General features: G+C 42.4%; 1 protein-coding gene across 2 annotated transcripts in view; it reads right to left on the minus strand.

Moving 5' to 3' along the window:
* Positions 1–16,143, minus strand: part of THRB (thyroid hormone receptor beta) — a 156,388-nt gene extending 140,245 nt beyond the window's left edge. The window contains exon 1 of one of the 2 annotated variants that reach the window (XM_063154534.1): positions 16,127–16,143. The gene's annotated coding sequence lies outside the window, so the exon portion shown is untranslated. Of the gene's footprint in view, positions 1–15,901; positions 15,932–16,126 lie in introns of those variants that run through there. The other variant, XM_063154516.1, reaches the window with a different exon arrangement.
* Positions 16,144–20,451: the final 4,308 nt, after the last annotated feature.

Here is a 20,451-nt window from a genome sequence, read left to right on the forward strand (position 1 = left end):
CATGCAGGGAGCAGTGGCTGGAATTTCAAATATGAAATACACCATCTACCCTATACCAGACAATGCTCTTCGTTTTGTACTGAAATTTAGTATGGGGCCTGAGACTTCCTATGCCCACTAGCTGGAGAGAGCTGTGAAACCAGCCCATGCTCTGCCCATGCTCTGCCCTTTTTCATAAAATAGATGCTGAATAAGACAATGGGAAAAAACAACCTTAAGCTCAGCACAAAGGGATTTTTTTTTCATTACAGCACAGAAACCACATGGCATAGGCATTTTTTCATTTAGCTTTCTTTGTGTTGGTTCTTCTTTTATATCAGGTGTCGAGCTGGTGAGGCTGACAGTCACCCTCATTTACCTGGCAGACCCCAGCTGCAGGTAAGGTCTTTACATCACAACAGTGCTGCTAACATTTTCCCTCTAATTATTTTTGCTCAGTATTCCATTTCCAGGTCCAAAAGTAAGGAAGAGCTTCAAACACTTGGAAGAGGTGCCTCATCCTAAAGAGAATTATCCAGAAAAACTGCAATTCAGAATTAATAAAGCCTCATGTCTTTTCTACAGAGGTTTTTTGAGTCTTATATGCAAAGGAGAGTTTTTCATTTATCAGGCAGCAGAAAGGGAAGGGCTTTCTACCAGGTGATTTTGAAATTCTTGGTCAAAGGTTAACTTGGTTTTTAACTTCAAAGTACAGAAAAACAGAGAGGTTGAAAGAATACAGTAAAACTTCAGAGGGATCTTTCCAACCTGAAACCAGGCTATGAAGGCAAGTAAAGCTGCCTTCTGTACTACACCTTTCCTTGCTGTTGGTTTCACAGGCAGCTCCTAAGAAGGGAAAAGGCAAAGTCCGTTTGGGAAAGTTTAAAATATAATCAGATTTTTCTGGCTCAGAGCACCAAAGGTGGAAAGGCAGTTTCACTAATTAAGATCTGAACTCCTGCTTCGACTTCAGTTTTTCATAATGCTACTAGATATTTTAAAATATGGTACTCATTCATTGCAGGGTGCAGCACCCGCAGGGCAGTGAGTAATGGTTTTACCCTTGCTTCAGTACTGGCAGCAGCATGTTGGACTGGAAAATGAACCTCTATTTCCTATCTATTTTTATAATCAGTTTATCTGCCATCTCCTTAATTCTTACCCGCACATGCACACGAGAAGCAAAACATTTGAATCTCAGTTCTAGGCTGAAACGCGCTCGCAGCGCTGCCATCGACAGCTCACCGGCGACACTGACTTGGGGCTGAGGACAGCACTTGGCCCCAACCAGTCCGTCTGTGGTCTCCATGAAAAATTCATGAGCTAAATCTTTTCACTTCTTCTCTAAACAGGAGACAAAACGAGCGAGTCATCACTTAGTCAGCCAGGGAATGATTCAAAATCTAAACCTAGGATATCATGTTAAGGAAAGTAACTGGTAATAGATACAAAGTATATTTTCTTCCCACGGCAGGAAAAAAGGACAAGATTGTTATTCCATTTTTTGCCTTTTTTTTTTTTTTTATTATTGCTTCCATTAATTGAAAATGTATACAATACTCACTAAACATAGCAAAAAGATACCAGACACAAAATAGAAATCTGGAGTATTACATGCCCCGATATATTTTGCTGCAGCCTTGAAGTCATAGATGTTACTGAGTTCTGGTTTATTTGCAAGCTTTCCTGTTTCCTGAAACACAAACATCACTTCTGTATTTTGTGACTAGCTCTGTATTATGAGGTGATATTAGCCGAGGAGGTGGCAGCTGGCAGGAACTTTTGATTCGAAGGGTCCTTTCTAACTGATACACACAGAGCTCTGTATTAGCTCTCACAAGATGCACTGTTTACTAAAGATGATTACCCACGAGTAAATAATGAGTCATGATATCCTCAAAAAGGCAAACACACAGAGTTAAAGAATAATTTTTAACATGGGTAACCAGACAGCACTGAAAATTGAATCACTTAGGTGTATTTGTCCTAATTAAGTGCTAAAAACCAGAAAGGCTATAGAAAATAGACATAATTACATAGAAATATGTTGGAAGATCTTGAAAAGACTGTATCTCTTTTCATATGACTGTAAAGCACCATTTACAAATGGGTAACATAGAAATAGGTACATTTAGTCTTAAATATATGCAGGTACAAACAGAAAAGAGATTTTTATTTGGACAACACAACACAAACAGACCATGGTAATTTTGTCATTCTTCATGGATTACTACTCTATCCTTACAAACAATGCAGACCAAACATATTGGAATTCAAGCAAGAAAGCAGCACAAATTTAACACCATAATTATAATAGAGATGCAACTGCTCATTTTTATTATATGTTATCAGATGACCTCCTAGCACTTTGGGAATTGAACGTCAGGAAATTCACCTCCAGACAATCACCAACAGTGGTGAAATAGTCTCTCCTTCATTATTGCTACTCCCATATGCATCTTATTTCTATTGCTACCTCACACACTTCTAAAACCACCACCAGGCTCCAGAAGTTCCTCAGGGGAGTATGATGACAGAATGAAGATTATGAAAAACAAGCTTACATCCACTATTCACCTGTAAGGATTTTGCCTGAAACAGTTTGCTCCCAGACATTCTGCAGAGCCACCCAGACACCTGTGAAGCTCATCAGCAGTTTTAGAAGACAAATTAAATTGTATCTAGTGATCCTTTGTGACTTTGCAGCAGCTGAGAGTGGTAGGTCCGGAGACCATAAACATACTCTACAAAAACTGCAACTTTCCAAACATCTGAAATGTTTCCTTGTAAGGACTATAGTAGAACAAACTGGATTCTAAAAAAAAAAAAAAAATTAAAAATTAAGAACAACAAGGAATTACGTGAATATAGGAAACACCAAGCACCTAACTTGCTTTCTTTGTGAACACTGCTGTGTTGGAAAAAGATCCACTTGAAATGGGTGTTGTCCAAATGTTAGGACTAATGCTCTTCATTTGATGTCCTACGTTCTGAAATTAAGGATGTCAGGATATATTTGAAAAATTCACGAGGATGAAGGAGTCCCTTTGGATTTCTTTGCACTGAAAAGCACTGAAATTCTACGATGACACTTCTGCTCAAACCCAGGTATGACCACCCCATTTTGGGGAGGGCTACCCAGCTGGAATACCAAGCAATAGAGGGGGAAAAAGCTGGTAATTCTGACATGGAGACAGGGTAGCTTTTCCCCCCTTTCTTCCCTGTCTACTTCTCCTAGCATTAGTCTTGAAATGTAATCTCTCATGCTTTGACCAACCTACAGTCTTCATATAGTTTCATATAGTTAGTCACAGCTCTGAGTTTTTGATTTAAATTAAATTAAACTTGTGTTAAATTAAATGTAACTTGTGATTTTAAATCACAAGTTTCGCGAAAGCTGTCGTAACATTTTGAACAGTGTTTCTTTTGAGAAGAACCAAACAGCCAGTGAGATGGCCAACCACAGCATGCATCCCACAACCTGCCCTGCAACTTTTCTAAATTACAGACACACTTCTGAATTAGGGTCGCAGATAACCTGCAACTCCGCAAGGTCCTCCTCCTTTTCTGGCTGAGTGGTGATTGTTAAGATCACTGAAGAGGCACGGAGTAGCTTTAGCTGCCAATGTTCCTAATAAGATAGATGGCACTTCCTCCCTGACAAGCCACAAACCTTAAAATACTACCAAAAAGAGAAGGAAAAGGAAGAAAAGATCAGCGCAATCAGAGCACTTCAGCCAGAATAAAGACTCCTTTAGGGCACTTTAATTTCCAGTCTGAAGCTTAAAGGGAAAATTAAATAAAATCTAAAATGTCACACAGTGCTTATAAGATTGCATATGCTTACTTTAGGCAAATACCACTGAATCCTATTTTTTGCTGTATCTTGCTTTACATTATTGCATATGTTTAACTGAGGAAAAATATTACACTTAAGTAAGGAAATACTTCAATGTATTTTCCTTCCTCCTTTCCATGATGGAAATGCCTCATATTTCCAATGCTGTTACACTAGAGTTAAATTAGGTCAAAGGCATTTAGTGTTCAAAACCAGGACATATCACTAATGCCAAAAATGATCATGGAAGAGGGGACTTCAGTAGGTGCCTACCCCTCATTCTACCAAAGTTTTATCGTTCTATAATTCACAGCTGCTGGTGCTTTACACAGCTTAATTCCTATTGACCACTCCCAGGGTGGTAATACCATCACACATGGACCAAAGTCTAGGAAGTAAATCGCCTTGTTAAAATTTTTAAACCCCTCATTTTTTGCAGTAACCTTTCACTAATTCTTTCAGTAAATACAAGGTCACTAATGGATGTATACAGACAGGGTGTGTATATGTATGTGTGTGTATCTATCTATCTATCTATATATATATATATATATACACATATTTGCAGTCTTTTCTAGTTTAATTCTTGTTTCACACTCTATTATTTTTCAAAATCTTGCCTGAATTCTTTGCTGCTTAATCTCTTCTGGTTAGGAGAAAAAGACTAAATAAGGAGCAGTACACAAAAGGGAATGCAGTGTTCTATGACTGGGCTTGTGTGAGCTACAGGAAAATGGTACAAAACTGAGAAGAGCTGGGATAGCTGTAGCATGACATCATGACCTCTGTTTACAGCCACAAATTACATCAGCAAAGTGACAGTGTTCTGAGTGACCCTGCATTGCTTGATTTTCATTACTGTGCCTGTCTTCACTTTACTGATTCTAGTAATTTCCTCCAATTTGATAACAGTCTAACAAACACATACTTCTACATGTCCAAGCAGAAGACCCAATTTTACTGTCAACACAGCCAGATCAAAGCAGCTAACCCGTTGTGGAAACAGCATGGCCAACACCCTAATAATGCCCCAATTTCTTCTGTTAACCAAAGATATAAAATTATTCTTAATTAACAATGTGTAATTCAGCAGAAACATAACTTGAACATAAGTGCTGAAAGAAAGTGAAATTCATTAACTCAAAAATACAATGTGTTTGCTCCCAGAAATTCAGCTGCTGATCTACAAAATGTTCAGAAGATACAAAAATACGTGCTATGCTGCACATCCAGAGATAATAGGACAGAACAGTATCTTAATTCAGTAGGTTTTGCTCTATTTGTTGAATTACATAATGTTGATTAGAGGACATTAGCTTGGATTACAAAGAGAAGAGCATTAATTGCATTCAGTATCAATACCACTGGCTAACTGACATATAGGAGTACAAGGAGCCTTGAGTTTTCACAAACTTTCACCAAGTTTTTCATAAAGATATCAGTAAATATTAAATGCAACAATATTCAACAATGAGATTCCACATTATAACAGAAAAAGAAAAAATAGAACAAAACCAAAGCCTAAGGTAAGGGTCAGAAAAAAAAATACATAAGAGCATGGTATAAATTTAATCCCCAAATCAAGATATTAGACTTGCCATATACACAGATGCAGATGGCTGGGTATACTGATTCCAAATTTAGCACTGTAGATAAAATTACTTCCATCTTAAAACCACCCTTTAAGCAGATAATTTTGCTCAGAAAACTGTTGAGCTTTGGAAAACAGCAAGCTTGTATCACCTACCTTTATTTTTGCCTTTCTCAATTCTCCAGCCATAATAGCCACTGAAGACAATCTCATTAAGTTTCATTTTGGAGTGCTGACCCCGATTTCAGACATTGCAGGAAGACATGCATCTATTTAACACATGTAATGCTGACCCAATTTAAAAAATCATTGCTGGGATCATTGCTTTTTCTTTCTGACCTTTCACTCCTGGGCACTACTTAAAGCCATAATCTGCCTGTAATATTCACTGAGACTTTTCACGTTGAAGTGAGGCAGTAATTCCACCCCTTTGATATTATTATAAAGGTAGCTTGTTCACCACTGGGAACATCACTGCAGAAAACACAATTCCAAGTAAACTGACAGTATAGTACCATAAAGGCTGCTGGCATCTGCAGGCTATAACTTAGTAGCTCAGATTTGCTATGCTGAGACAGAATATAAAAGGTGTGACACCGGACATCATTTTTTCTGACTCAAAATGTATCCACCAAAAAAAATGCAGAAAGCATGGAGCAAACACGAATCCCTGAAGATTATCCTCAATACAGATAACCTCAACAAAAGTTAAGCGATTAAACTCTAACTTCTGATCTGTCCATCTGCTTTCCCCACTTTGTCCTGCTCTCCACATGGGAAAACAGGTGAGGTCTTGAATTACTCATATGTAGCTCTGTAGTTTTGCCCACACCCTTCTTCCTCTTACACCATCACCCAAGTGTTGTGAAATCTGGAGCTCCTAACAGAGATTGCAGATTTTAACTTCACACAGCAATAGGTAAAAGCTCAGTCCTATTCTATCACATGCCTTGTAACATCTGCCAGGTTGAATCTGTCAAATTCTTCCTGCCTAATGCTCTTTCTGAGTTTAAATATTTCTTCTCTTAAAGAAGAGAAAACCCAACACTGAGGTTTCCATAGTCCTAATTTGCAAACTGTTTCAAGCTCTTTTAGATTAGATTACTCTCCAAAGCAAACAGAGTAATGCCATACTACTCTCATGTCCCAAACACAGACCATCCTAAGACTGTGCAGGGCTCACAATGCCTTTGCTTCTTTCAGCTGCTCATCCTCACACAAACAGCTTTCAAGCTATTAAAAGGAGCAAGACCTAAAGAAATATTGACAAGATTAGGCATGATGTATAAGGAAGCACTTAGCAAAAAAACATTAGAAAAGAAAATCAGTCTGTAGATTTGATCTTGTAGATCTGGGCTTCAGGGGCAAAAGTCTCCCTTTACATATCTTTCGTGCACCATCAAATAATTAATTCAGCTGCAGAGACCTGTGATCATCAAAACCGACTACAGCTATATTTATACAGACACGTTTTGAAGAGGCTGAGGTCAAGTTAATTTGGCTTGGAGTTGAACTTCACAAAGAGGAGTCCAAGCTTTTTGTCTTATTGCACACTATGTTTGCACAGCCAGCAAGCAATACCCTGTCAGCAATCCAAGTCCCCTTTTCTTTCTATCTCCACCACAAATTGATGATCAACCTTCCTGCTAGTTCTAAGCTGAGGGAATAAACTGATAAAAATATTGAGAAATTATTTTTTTCAGGAAAAAGGCAGCCTGCACTCTTATAGTAAAACACAGGTCAAACTAACGTGAACTTCTATTATTGGCATGAGTTTCTAGCTGCCATTTGTGGATGAGCTCTATCTATGAGCAAAGGTAAAGAGATGTCTGGTACATGCCTGGCTGCCAGCCAGTGTCCACACTGGTCCCCACAGGGCTGCCTCGTGAGCAGGAGTAGCAGTAATGGCACAGGGAAGATTGCTTGAGCTCAGGTTTTGTGGCTGCAATTCCAACACTTTCTTGCTTTCAGAACTTGGGTTTCTTGCTAGAGAGACAAGTAACCCTAGAAAGAGATTTCTGAAAATGCACTGGGAGGCAAACTGGACAGCAAAATTTGAGGGAGAGGGGAGGGCAAAGGTTCACAGAGTAGTCTGCTTATGTAAATTTAGCTCTTTACATTTACATTCGTATGAGCAAAGTATAATCAGAAAATTACTACTAAACAGCAGGCAAGTTCTGGCTCCTTTTTAATCCTATGACTCTTTCTATGGGATCAAAGGCAATGATCCTGAGAATTGGCCTCTTATGTGAAAGGTGAGAGCATGAATTCTCTTTCTAAGTTTTAAGTAAGCTCATAACTCTGATCTGTGCATGGAAAATATATTTAGAGCACCTTTAAAAGTTACAGAGGAGCTTCAGTAGTTTGTGTAGACAGAAGCAATATTATTTGCTCTGTTAATTTGGTATAAATTCATAATTTTTTTTTTACTCTCTTTAATTTATTATGGGGAAGCCTGGCATACCAGCTTAATTTGAAAGTGTGCTTTACACTTTCCATTGAATTAATCTACCTTAAATTATTCTGTATTTCACTCAGCTCTATCAAAGAGAACTGTGATTCTCTTTCAAAACGTTTTCAGAAAGTTTCAGTCAAGGAATGCCTGAGGCTGCAGACTGTCCATTTCACCACCTGCTCAATCAAGCAGGGCCACCTGCAGCAGGTTGCCCTGGACCATGTCCACCTGTTTTTTAGTATCCCCAAGGATGGAGATGTCACAATGCCCTCTGGGCAACCTGTACAAAGAGTCATACTATTTCTGCAGAAGTAGCAAAGGAAATGTTTAGAGTTGGGCTTTTTTCTATATGCCAAATTTTAATTTTTTTTTCTTTCAACTACTTAAATTCTATTCATTGGAAGAGAACCAGTTACTTGGAAAGGAAGGACTTTATGACAAGGATGAATCCTGCTGTCCCAGTGAAAATAATAGTCTAGTCAAAAAGGAAAAGTGGCTTGCCTAAGTTTATGTGTGCTTCACAAACATTTCTTGTAGTATGCGGGAAAAAAACCCCATGTTTCATCCAGATTCTGGAATTTATAAGCTAGCATGTATTTTAGAAGATATTAACACATTTGAAAACAGAAGGGAGCGCTCTCCATATATGTATGGTTTTCCATGTACATGGTTCCATGCAAGGAAAGTGGCACTGAAGAGAAGCCACTGCAGAGCCAAAGCAAGGAGACTGACCCATGTCACTGCAAGTAGGATGGAGAGATGAGGATGGCTAGCCCAGGGAACTGCTCTATAGAGACAGTTCGACCAGAGCCCTTCCTCCCTTGGGAATTACAGAATCCAGCACTTTCCTTTCCCCAGGTCATGCTATTCCCATTCATGCCTAACCTCCAAGCACAGAAAGCACTTCCCAAATCTAAGACAGTGCTTTGATATGAGGTCTGTAGAAGAGATAACAGCAGAAGATCCTTCTGCCTTGCAAAACACACTCCCACCATCCACCCACTGGAAAGTCATGGCCCGAATGGCTGCGAGCGCATTCCCCGCATCCTACCGTGAGAGTGGCAGCAGCTGAGATTCATCTTCCCCGGGCAGAGGATGAAAGCACACAGGCTTCCAGGGAGGCCTGACTATCAGAGCAGTCTCTGGGTTCTCCCAGAGTTCAATGCAAATTAAGACAGCTGCCATCAAGATGGTATCTTGTGCAACAACCTACTCGGCAAGAAAGAAGGTTTCGTGCATTTTTGGAGGCTACGGAGGCTATCACCATTTATGTCCAAGTCTCACAGCACGGGGCAGTGCTCACATACACAGCCAGCAGAACTGCCAGGTAGGGCTGCCAGGCAGGGAGATGCCAAATGGCAGTGGGACTGAAGACAAAAAAACCCTCAAATAACTCAATACTCAGTAATGCAGAAAGTCAAGAAGGCAAAAGCACAGGTTCTGGTCAACAAAACAGCAAGTGGGACTCCTGTCATTGGCTTATCCCTTCTGGTGGCAAGAAGACCCTGTAAGAAAGAACCAGGTGCATGGCAGCTGCCCTCAACATCGGCTAGATTCAGAACTGGAGCAAGTGACAGGATGTTCTAAGGGGAAAGAAGGTCAAGGATGCTATCTCCATGCATAAGACTCTTCAAAAAAATGAAATGTCTCTAGCATCCCTCTCCCATTTCTGGCAAAGGAGAAAAGTGTGAAGTGTCTGAGGCATGGGACTAGGGGCAGGGGAAACAGTAGAAGCAAGAGAAATAAAGAGAGCTAAACAGTTTGCAACAATTAAATAAAAAGTTGGGTAGTCAGGTTAGATACCTTCATGGTGCAGAGGTGATTTTCAACTAAAATTTACAACCTGTGAAAAATTACTGTCACACATGTGTAATGCACAGGCAAGGACCACACGCCCACAATATTCTACATAACCAACTGCATTCCCTGTGATCTGATCCCAAGTTTCCTGATTTTAAAATAAATTTAAGAGGAGGTTTCAAGGATGGCAATTATTACATAGGGCTAAACACCCTGAAAAGAGAAGTAATACCATCCATGGACTCTAAAGCTTAGTTTACCTGCATGTATTCAAAGAGGCCTGAATTAAAGCTGCATATCAAACCCTAATTATGGTATTTCTTCTCCTTTCTTTAACCTTAATAATCAGCAACTTCTACAGTTAAATAGTTGATCCAAGTCCTCTAGCCCAAGCTGTTTTATTCTGGTCACATAGAAAATTTCAATAAAATAAATCACTTCAGTAAGTCACATCAGTGAATTGGGCACAACACAAAATACATGCAGTTCAGCACTGCACAGGAAGCACTCTCTGTTCCAGACACAATTTTCTCTGTATTTTTAGAAATAAAATTATACTTTAATATTTAACGAAGTAATTATTTTGTTTTAATAATTAAATTTGTCACAAATACTCTGCAGGGGAATATTCTTTCAGTGCATATGTGCGTGCTCATGTATATTCTGGAATTACATGGATACAACCCTCTACAGACTCTTTCCCTGTTTATCTAACTGGATAATGCATTTCACCTTATCTTCTTTTAATGAGAAAAAATGCAGTATAGAAAGCAAGACACCTAACTTATAAAATAAGGCTCAAGATAAACCCTTCAATTTCCTGAAGGGAGAACACAGTTATTTTAAGAATTATACATAAATGTTACAACTCATAATTATACTTTGAAGCACCTTGCACACAAACAAGACACATCTTTTTTAAGATGTATGAAATATTAAAAATAAAACAGAGCCAGGGACAAGTTAATAAATCATGGGAATAAAACTATTTTAATGTAAAGCTAGAAAACAGAACAAAGTAATATGAAGGCAATCCCACCTGTCAAAAGTTGCAAGAAGGTAGGCAAATGAACCAGGAATGATTTTGTGCTAAAGGTCAGAGGAAAAAAGCAATGCTAAAGAAGAAATAGCTTAAATTTATTAGTGGTCATTCTTTCCACTGGTAGGAAACCAAGCAGCAGCAGCAGCACTCCACACCTGCCAAAGTGGAGCTGGGCTGGAGCACATGGCAAGGAGCTGGCACAGTGGAATCAAGAGAAACAATGCAAAGTCAAGAGCGGGAGGTGTGGAGATAACAGGATACTAAAGGGGGCCAAGGTGCAAAACCAAGTCAGGGGAAGAAAGATGTGAAGGTCTGCAAATGAAAATGTAAGAAAGGAAAAGGACCGCAGTTCAAGAACCTTGTACAGATGTAGATAATCACAGCAAACATGACACACAACTCAAGGAAGCCAACTTACAATGGTGATGAAAAAAGCTCTTCTTACCCACAGAAGTATATTTTTTCTTGTGAATGTTTTGAAAATGGTTCATCCATATGCATGTCACTAAGATATCAGTTAGTGAGCAATTGTTCAAGGATCCAACTACTTACGTAGTTGACAGATACTTCTAATTTTCTTCAAAGAGCTCCTTTATTTTCCTACACCACAGCTGTTGCAAAGCACATCTTACTGTCAAGCAACATTGGTGCTGTACCTGTGGCATGCAGTTCATGCCAACCAACTCTTGTGAGGTATCCAAGACAGTTAAACATCAAAAATGAAAAAAAAAAATAGCAGGTGAGCAGAATGAACTTCTGCCCGAGAAAAAACAGTAATCATTGTGTATGCAAACATACAAGTGATTTGGTTCTACATGTACCAACTTCACCCAGAAGAAGAAAGACTTAACACTTGGTTTGACTCTAAATACACTTGATGAGACATTGATCTTCTTGCTCTGTTTTTTACCTTACTGTTAGGCAGCTTGATAATCAGTCCTTTCATTTCTTCCAATGGAAAAACAGAACCCTAACTTATTGGGTTAGGTTCACCAGAGGACACAGAACAGTCTAGAATGATCACACCGCTCTCATGCCTATAATCTAATTATAACATAAGAGTATTTTAGTGCATCAGTAAAAATTATTACAGCTTCTCTATATTTAAGACACGTGAGGATACGAAGTATTTTTTAAACTGTGGTTTAATCCTTTGTTCTTTCATTAGTTCACTAGTTTCACAGGATATTTAATTTCTAATAAGCCAAAATGGGTTAGAGTAAAATGAGAATTTTTAGAACCAAAGGCATTCAAAATTGAATACTCAGGTTAACTTTGGTATGTCAAAAAAAAAACATTTTATTTGCTTTCAATTTACTCCTCTCTAGTTGCAGGCTTACATGCACTTTGGCAGTGTGACCATACACTGAAAAGGTTAACAACAGACACAACTTTTCCAACCAGTCTTTTTACTTGCATTGTCCCCCTACCATGACCATATTTAAATTAAGTAGTTGTGATGAATAGTGGAAACAATCTCATTCACGTGTTGTGAATTAAATGAGAGAAACAACTTATGCAAGACTCAATTACTTTATTCAAAATGTCCTCTTGGACCACATACAACTGATGGAATAACACAGAATTAAAGGAATACAATTGTTTAATCTTTACACAGAAATTTATCGTCTGCCCTTGACTTTAATGACGAAGGTTCTCATAACACATGCAAACATTGTTTGTTTAGTTATCCCTGTACAACACATAAAATCCTAGCTCATCCCTAAGAAGGGAGATTATTTCTCCACTGCACCATTAATGACAAGTTTAAAAAACGCCAGCAGCAGTACTGCCACACTAGTGGCCACGTGAATTATTCTGCTAACTCTTTTGATGGGATAAATTAAGCCAAGGAGTTCCCTGGACTAAGACTTCCTCACCCACCCAGAGGCATTCCTTCAGTTAAGCAGATAGAAGGAAAGGACCTTGGTGACTTGGGCAGAATTTTGCTGTCATACACCTGAAGAGTTACCAAACAGCTTTTATTTATTTACTTAAATGGGGCCATGGAGGAGAGAATCTAGTATTACACACATAGCCATTTCTGATATTTGGAAAGAAGGGAACGAAGATGAACTGTGGAACTATTAGGAAAATCCTTCCTGATTGATCCTCCGACCATTTCTGACAGTGAACTCACACATTTAGATCCTGGCCATAATCTCTGCAAACCCAAGGCATGGATGTGCTGCCTCAGTCCCTGCAGGTAGGTGAAGAATGCCCCAGCACTAACTCCACCTTTCCTCCAGAGGCCAGATTCTCATGGGTTTTGGAAATCCCACAGGAAAAAGGACAAGATGGAGAAAAGATGCAGCTCTGCACTGCTACCCTGTACCTTGCAGTACAGCTCTGCTTTCTGCCACAACAGCCATCTCTCATTTAAGAGCAAATTAGTTTGGCTGGGAAGATTAGCACTTTCCAAGTCCTAGGAGGAAATCCAAGGCATGAGGGCTCACAGTAATTGTGTTTCACCTGCCTTCCCTCATCTCAGCCTATTTACCTGAGCTTCTTTCACATGCATGTCTCTTTTGCCTTCTTCTACTCTAAGTAACAAGCAAACCCCAAATCAGTGAACCAGAATATGATGGTGGAGAGATAATGAGTTCCAGAATTTCCTTTTCCAAGGAGCCAAAATTCCTGGTCTCGCCCTTCCGGTGGCAAATAAGATTCTTGCTGGAGGACGTCCTGCCTCAAATCAGGTGGGTTTTTTTGAGGTTTCATCCCTTGACTCCCTTCCAAATGGAATCAAATTTCAAGACAGGCTACACTAGACAACAAACTCTGACAAACTTCCATAATTTAAGTTTAGCAGTCCTTCTCCTCCCTACTTTCTCTTGGCTGGGGTTTTACATATAGCCAAGAGGAAAAATCCTGCTCATCATCAACAACAGGGAAGCCAGGAGAGAATATATGCCTACCACAGGTATGTGTTATTCTGCAAGCTTCTTCACAGAACACCAGTATCTGTTATCACTAACAACTTTCCCCTCTTCACATTTGTAAGGAAAAAACCCCAAAACACAACAGACAGCAAACAACCATATATACTGGACAAGGGAAGTACAACATGGACATCAGAGAAAGCATGTCTTATGACATAAGATGTCCAGCTCCTGCAAGGTCTTGGAAAAGTACCTGTAGAAACCTGTCTTCAGTGTAAGTAGCCTTCAGAAAAAGCACTTTCAATTTTTCCAAAATTGCCCACGTCATACTCACATGAGTATAGGAAATAGGAAATGATCAGATAATAAAATTAATGCTGCAGCATGTAAGAGAGCAGATAAAAACACCACCACTTTCTACTAAGCAAAAGAACATTCTCACAAAGAAAGAGACAGCACAAAAAAAATTGACTTTACATAATGACTTGGATATGCATTTCAAAAGGACTGGACAGTTTGGAGTAGCCATGATTTGCTAAACACCAGCTCATACAAGATTCTATCCAAAATCAGTAAAAATCAATGGCAGATTTTCCATCAACTCTAACAAACTTTGGTTTGAGAGCTTTCAGTTCTGGAAATCAGAGTCCACAGAGTTAAAAGCAGATGAAAACCACAGCTAAATCCTGCCTTTTCCACCATGGAGCCATAAGACATTTGAATTTCCATCCAGCAGCAGCGCCCCCGGTTTCACAACTGGTACGTCAGGACTAGATTATTCCATCATTAGCAAGTAACAATGGAACACACCAGCTCATCCAAAGGTCACCAATTCAAATAAACTGGAAGAAGGCTGAGACTAATTTAAGGGTCCTGGGACTAATATGAAGGGTGATTTCATGCCAGTTGGCAGAAAAGAAAAAAAGCCTTGTCAGGAAGGAAGTAGGCAAACACAGTTTCACAAAACTTTTGTTGTTATTGCATCTTAAACAGCTGTTCTATGAGAAAGTGAAGGGCTAAACTTTCCAGTGATTTCCTCCAGGTTCTTCACTTTAAAATGGCCATACATTCAGATAGCTGTGATATTTAGAGTTCAAATAAGGGACAGAACTCAAGCCTCTCTGTGAGGCAACGCAACTAACCAATGCAACTGCATTGATAATGGTAAATTCTGCTGAAAATTACCTATTACAGAAATTTCTTGTAAAAGAGCAAACCCTTTGCTCTGTTGCTTTGGTTTTTCTTCTCAAATGTTTATTCAGAAGGGAAAACAGGAACCAAAAAATCTAGAAAATTGTCTCAACACACAAGTAGTGCTGAACTATAAAAGGAAAACAAACCATTTTTTATAAAAATATCCAGTCTATCAATTATGCAAGCATACATTTACGACAGACTAAGTTTTGTAAATAAACGCTAAATATGTTACTATAACTAGCAGATGGCTCAGTTCGAATGCACGAATTTTGTGTTAAAATACTAAAGGGAACACGGCTTATACTGTAGAAAAAAATGTCCCGTTTGCCTTCCTGGTCAGACCCGGTATTTTTACAGCATTTTTAACCTGTGTTTCGCCTTCCTCCATCCGCATCACAGGAGGGTAAACAAGGTTTCGGGGGACCACGGGGCAATGGGGCTCCTACCACTCACCAGAACAGGTGCGATCCCTCCTTCCTACCGGCACCTCGCCGACAATTTTGCCTTTTCCTTTTTACTCGTACGCTGCCTGATCAGTCCACCCACTACAAGCCTTCCTCGTCTATATCCAGTTAACAATTAACACATTTGGCTTTTTAACTTCGCGGATTTCTGTCGTTGTCGTCGCCGCCGCTTTAGAAAGTCAAACAGAAAACTTCAATGGATAAACTCTTAACGGGGAAATACCACCTATGCTGCAAACATAAATAAATCAGGAAGCGCCGGCAGCCGCTCCCCCCGCGGTGATGAATACCGGCGGTGCCGCGGCTCCGTCCCTCGCTGCCTGCCTGCCCTCCCGGCCGGGCCAAGCCGCCGCTCGCCCCCCGCCACCCCCGGATGCTGCTGCTGCTGCTGCGGGCGGGCGGCGCCCCGACGGCCCGGCGGAGCTCCGTCCCCGGCAGCGTTTGCGCGCCGCTGCCGCCGCTCTCCCCGCCGGTGACGGCTAAATATAGTGAGCGGCCGGGAGCGCGGCTCGGCTCCCCCGCGCTCGCCCCGCAGCTCCCCGGGGGCGCTCCGGGACGCCAACCTGCGGAGCCGGCAGCCCCCGCTCGCCCACGCCCGCGGTCGGGCGCGCTGCCCGCCGAGCGCAGCCCGCGGACTGACCCGCGGCACTTACCGGGGAGCGCTGCCCCGCGCCGCTCGCCGCCCGCCCTCCCGGGCGCGGTGCGGTGCGGTGCCTCTCGCCGCGTCCCTCCCGCCAGCCGCCGTCTGGCTGCGGACGTGACCTGGATTCCCCCCGCCTGCGCCGCCGCCTCCCGCGGGGCCGCGCACACGCCGCGCCGCGCTGCGCCCCCCCGGCCCGGCCCGGCCCGGCCCCGCCCGCCCCGCCGCCAGCGCTCACCTCCGGCCGCGGCCGCCCGACCCGACCCGCCTCGCCGCGCCTCCCGCCGCCCCGAGCGACGCGCGGCGGAGCGGAGCCCAGCGCTGGTTACGCAACGCGCCCCGCGGCCCCTCCGCGCCGCGGAGAGGGTCGCCGGTAGGCGGGCGCGGGGCGGAGGGAAACCGCGGCGGAGCCGGAGCCGAAACCGCCCCCGGCGGCCACTTGTAGCGCCGCTGGAGCCGGGATCCCCCCGCGGGCGGTGCCCGGCAGGGCGGGCCCCGGGGCGCCGCCGGTGACCGCTTCGCCCCGGGGGCTCGGGCGGAGAGGTGCGGGCGGCGAGCGGCTGCGGGCCCCGGGGAGCCGCTGCGCGGGCACCGCGACGCTTCTCTGCTTCGAGTTTTAAAATCCCGTGACCGCGGGTCGTCCTGTCAGAGTGACACGGGCACGGGAAAGGAGGAGGATTCCCCGCGCTCTGAGGCCGAAGGCAGCGGCCCCCGCTAACAACTGTGCCGCGCCTCAGCCTCCGGAGCGGGCAGCCGGGGCAGTCGCGGCGCTGCGCAAACACGAAGTTAAAGGGCTTGTTGATGGCACGTCCCGCATCCGGCTGGGTTGTCCCGCTGTTGACTCGCGTGCTTTTCCCATGGGCTTTGGCCAGGCACACCCTGCTGCGAGGCTGTATCCCAAGGGTGCGGGCAGCCTCGGTGGCTGCCGGCGGCTGGCTGTCCCCTCTCTGCACGGATGCCCAGTGAGGGCTCTCCCCTTGCCCCCACATCTCTGAGCTGGGGGAGCCAAGGGTCAGGGTGTGAGGGCAGCTGACAGCTGGTCCACGCAGGAGTCAGGAGTGGCTGTAACCAGCACACCGGCTCTGACAGGAAAATGAAGACTGATTGGCCTCTGGGCTACAAAACCGGGGTAAATTTGGTCTCAGAAACATGATCACCCCACCTCAGGCCAGCACAAATGCTGCTCCTTGCTCTTAGCAAGGCAAGCAGGTCTGGGAGGCTGTAGGTTTCCTGGCCTTCAGAGACGCTCAGAAGAACGTTCTCAGAAAAAGATGACAGTACATCCCAACCACCCATCTCTAATTCATGAGGCAGGGAAAGCAAGGAAGAAGTACCCAGAGTCTCATTAGCAGCTATCAGCTGGAGCGAGTAAAATGGCGTCTGAAGTAACAGGCGTGAAAGCAATAGCTACTTGAAAGAATAAGATCAGTTTGTTTTTCCTTAAGGAATTACAGGAATATTAAAGCCTTCTTGCAGTTATAAATCATTTAATGCAAATCATTTAATCCAAACAGAATTTTTACAGGCTCATGAGGCTCACTCATTTTGCCAAGAGTGAGTCATGTACAAATAAAATGAAACCAACAAAGAAAAGAGCTCTCATACCATGTGTATGTGGGTGATCCTTTGAAAAACTTGTAATTATTTTTTAACTCTACCACAGCCAGGAAGACAGGTTTGTAAAGCAAGAGCAAACCTTGATAGCTGTAGCCCATCCACATGTACTTCTTCCTTCACCCAGAAAGTAACACAACAGGTCCCTTGTCAGGCTAACAACAGCAGTGTATCAGCAGTCCCCCAAATGCTGTGATTTCAAACCCAGTTGTGTGTTGACATACTGAGGCAGCAAAAGACTTTTCAAAAAAATGAAAATAATGTTAAGTGATTAATACTTAGTAAAAGATTGCAGTAGGCAGTTAATCCCCTCCCTAACTTACGGGTTAGTTAAGGACTTGAGTTAGACTTCATTCTTCACTCCCCATGTCATAAATATGTGCTGCTAAACACAGAGCGCAGCATGAGCCAGCGGGGTGGTGATGCACTGCTCTGAAATGACTAAAATGCAGGGACACAAAACCATGTGACGGTGAGAATGGGAGCCTTAAATTGTGTCATCATCCCCATCGAATGCAACTGAGACAGAACGCCATTCACTGATGGCAGGAGCAAATATTTGTGCATACTGTAGAGGTACGGCTTCCTCCTGTATTCTGATTCCAATTCCCTGCATCTTTTGGAAAAGATATGTCAAAGTATTTTGAAATGTTCCTCTACTGTGCATGAGGACAGATGACCACATGACCACAGTTTCTCTTCTATCTGCTTAGGCAGAAGATGATACTTGCATATGAACTGTAAGTCTCCAGATTTGGGAAATCCAGGACCCTAAGCCCTCAGCAACTTTCACTATCAATGCTCCCCCAAGCGCCTGAAACACCACTCCTGTCTGGCAGAAGGAAAGGTCCTGTTGTTCTCTTTGAGTTTCAGGGACGTCCTGGACTACCATGCATTCACATAAATGCTTTTCTTATGCCTGGCATAAGGGTTCAGTACAAGTGCAGGACATGTCAAAGAGCCTCTGAAACCCTGCAGTGTCTGTGCTGCCTGACCTGGAGCGGGCACTAAAGAGGGAGGGAGGAGCAGAGGGAGGCAGGGCATAGTTTGTACCAGTACAGCAATGGCAGCGTTTCCCTCCTCTCCGGGAAGCAAAGCTCAGGTCATGTACAGGCACAATTTCCCACTGCACCAGTTATGCACAGTCCATGGCTGTGTGCACAAATGCAGGAGCCAGAAACTTCCCCTCAATCAAAAAGTGACCTAACATTGACCTCATCAAATGCCTGATAGCTGGTCCAGGCATGCCTAGGATGTGTCCAGCTCTGAGGTGAGCTGGAAGGGAATCGGTACACCTTCAGGGCACAAGGCTCTTGTCAATGAAACCGTATTCTTTCTCTTGCATTTTAACACAACAACTTAGTTTGGTACCTTGGTGGATTTCAGCTTTTTATCCTTTATTGCTCTCAATTTACTTTTCTCCCTAAGTAATTTTTGTCTGGCTTTCACACCTTAGGGCTGGACAGAGGGGAGAGCTTCAGTTTCTTTGGGCTTTCTAAGGGTAATGGACATTGTGCATCTGACATGAGCCACCAGATTTCCTTGTTACTGGTTGGTTTGTTTTGCTTTACTGATCTTTGATTTTAGAGTGGTTATTTGGCTCATCAGTTCTGATGCAAATGACTTTGTGTTTTTCTCAGAAGTAGTACACACCTCACCTGTTCCATTTTTAATTTGTTTGTACACAAGCAGGCAGAGAGCATGGGCAGTGAAACATGAGCTAAGCTGAATCACTTGACCACCTAGCACACATTATCTGGTGGGCAGGGGACCCTCTAATGAAGGAAGGTCTTACAAGCCATACAGGTTTTATTTGCAATTTCCCAGGCCTCTTGCTTCCTGAGTGCTACAGTGCATGAGGAGACACGGTGATTAAAAATGAAAACAATCACAGTAAAGCATTTCCAAAATTACTCCAGTCTGCTGATTAAATGAAAACTTCACCTTTTGGCAGACAAAGAGAATCCAAAACATTTTGTTTTAAAAGTGTTAAAAGGAATGTGAAAATCAGGAAGCATACATGCCCCTTTTCATTTTTAGACTACCAGGAGTGAGTCAGCACAGCAGGAAAGCATCCTGTGTGAGCCCCTCTCTAAATGATGGATAAGCAGTGCTTAAACACACAACAAAACTGATGGGCAGTACGTGACTGCAATGACTTTAGATTAATTTCATTTATTATTTATGCTAACTGAGGCCAATCTTCTCTAAATTCACTACAAAACATTTTGGTGTTAACTGAAGGTATTTGGCCAACATCCTTTAGTCTTTGTCTGGGGCAAATATCCATTTCCTGGAAAAAAAATAGAAAATAAACCAGTAGTACTATATACTCTTTCTTTTCCTCTTTATTTTCCATTTTCCAATGGAGTGTGATATATGTCTGTTTCAAGATTTCTGGGGAATATAAAAATAACCTAATGTAATAATACTTTGTTTTTGTACATAGATCCAATTCCATCCTACCACCAGAACTCAAGGGGAACCAGAGCGGATGTGTGAGAACAGAAGAGAAATGAATGAAAATTGAGACAAATAGGAAAGAAAAATAAATAACAAGAAGGAAAGCAAAAGGGAGAGAAACAAATCTGGAGGCACACTCTAACCTCCAATGCACAGTTCATATCCATTTTTGATCTGTCATGAAAAAACACAGCAGGGAATTTTTTTCAAGTTATGCAGGGTTGCACATGACACAGGAAATTAGTGCTCAGTCCAGAAAACCGAATGAACACAGACAAAAAAATTTGAACTGAAAGAAAACAGTAAGATTAAATTATTTGCAATAAATTATTTTTAAGATCTATGTTTCTAAATTGCAGCAAGAAAGTATTGGGAAAAATAGGTCTCAGCTCTCCTAGACAGAAGCCAGCTTCCAGACTAAACAGGAATTTATGTATGTTCTCCTTTTTATTGCAAAAGCTATTTTACTAAAAAAGGCTATTTGGA

This window comes from Melospiza melodia, chromosome 1 (assembly GCF_035770615.1).
Source record: "Melospiza melodia melodia isolate bMelMel2 chromosome 1, bMelMel2.pri, whole genome shotgun sequence".
Classification (NCBI taxonomy): Eukaryota; Metazoa; Chordata; class Aves; order Passeriformes; family Passerellidae; genus Melospiza; species Melospiza melodia.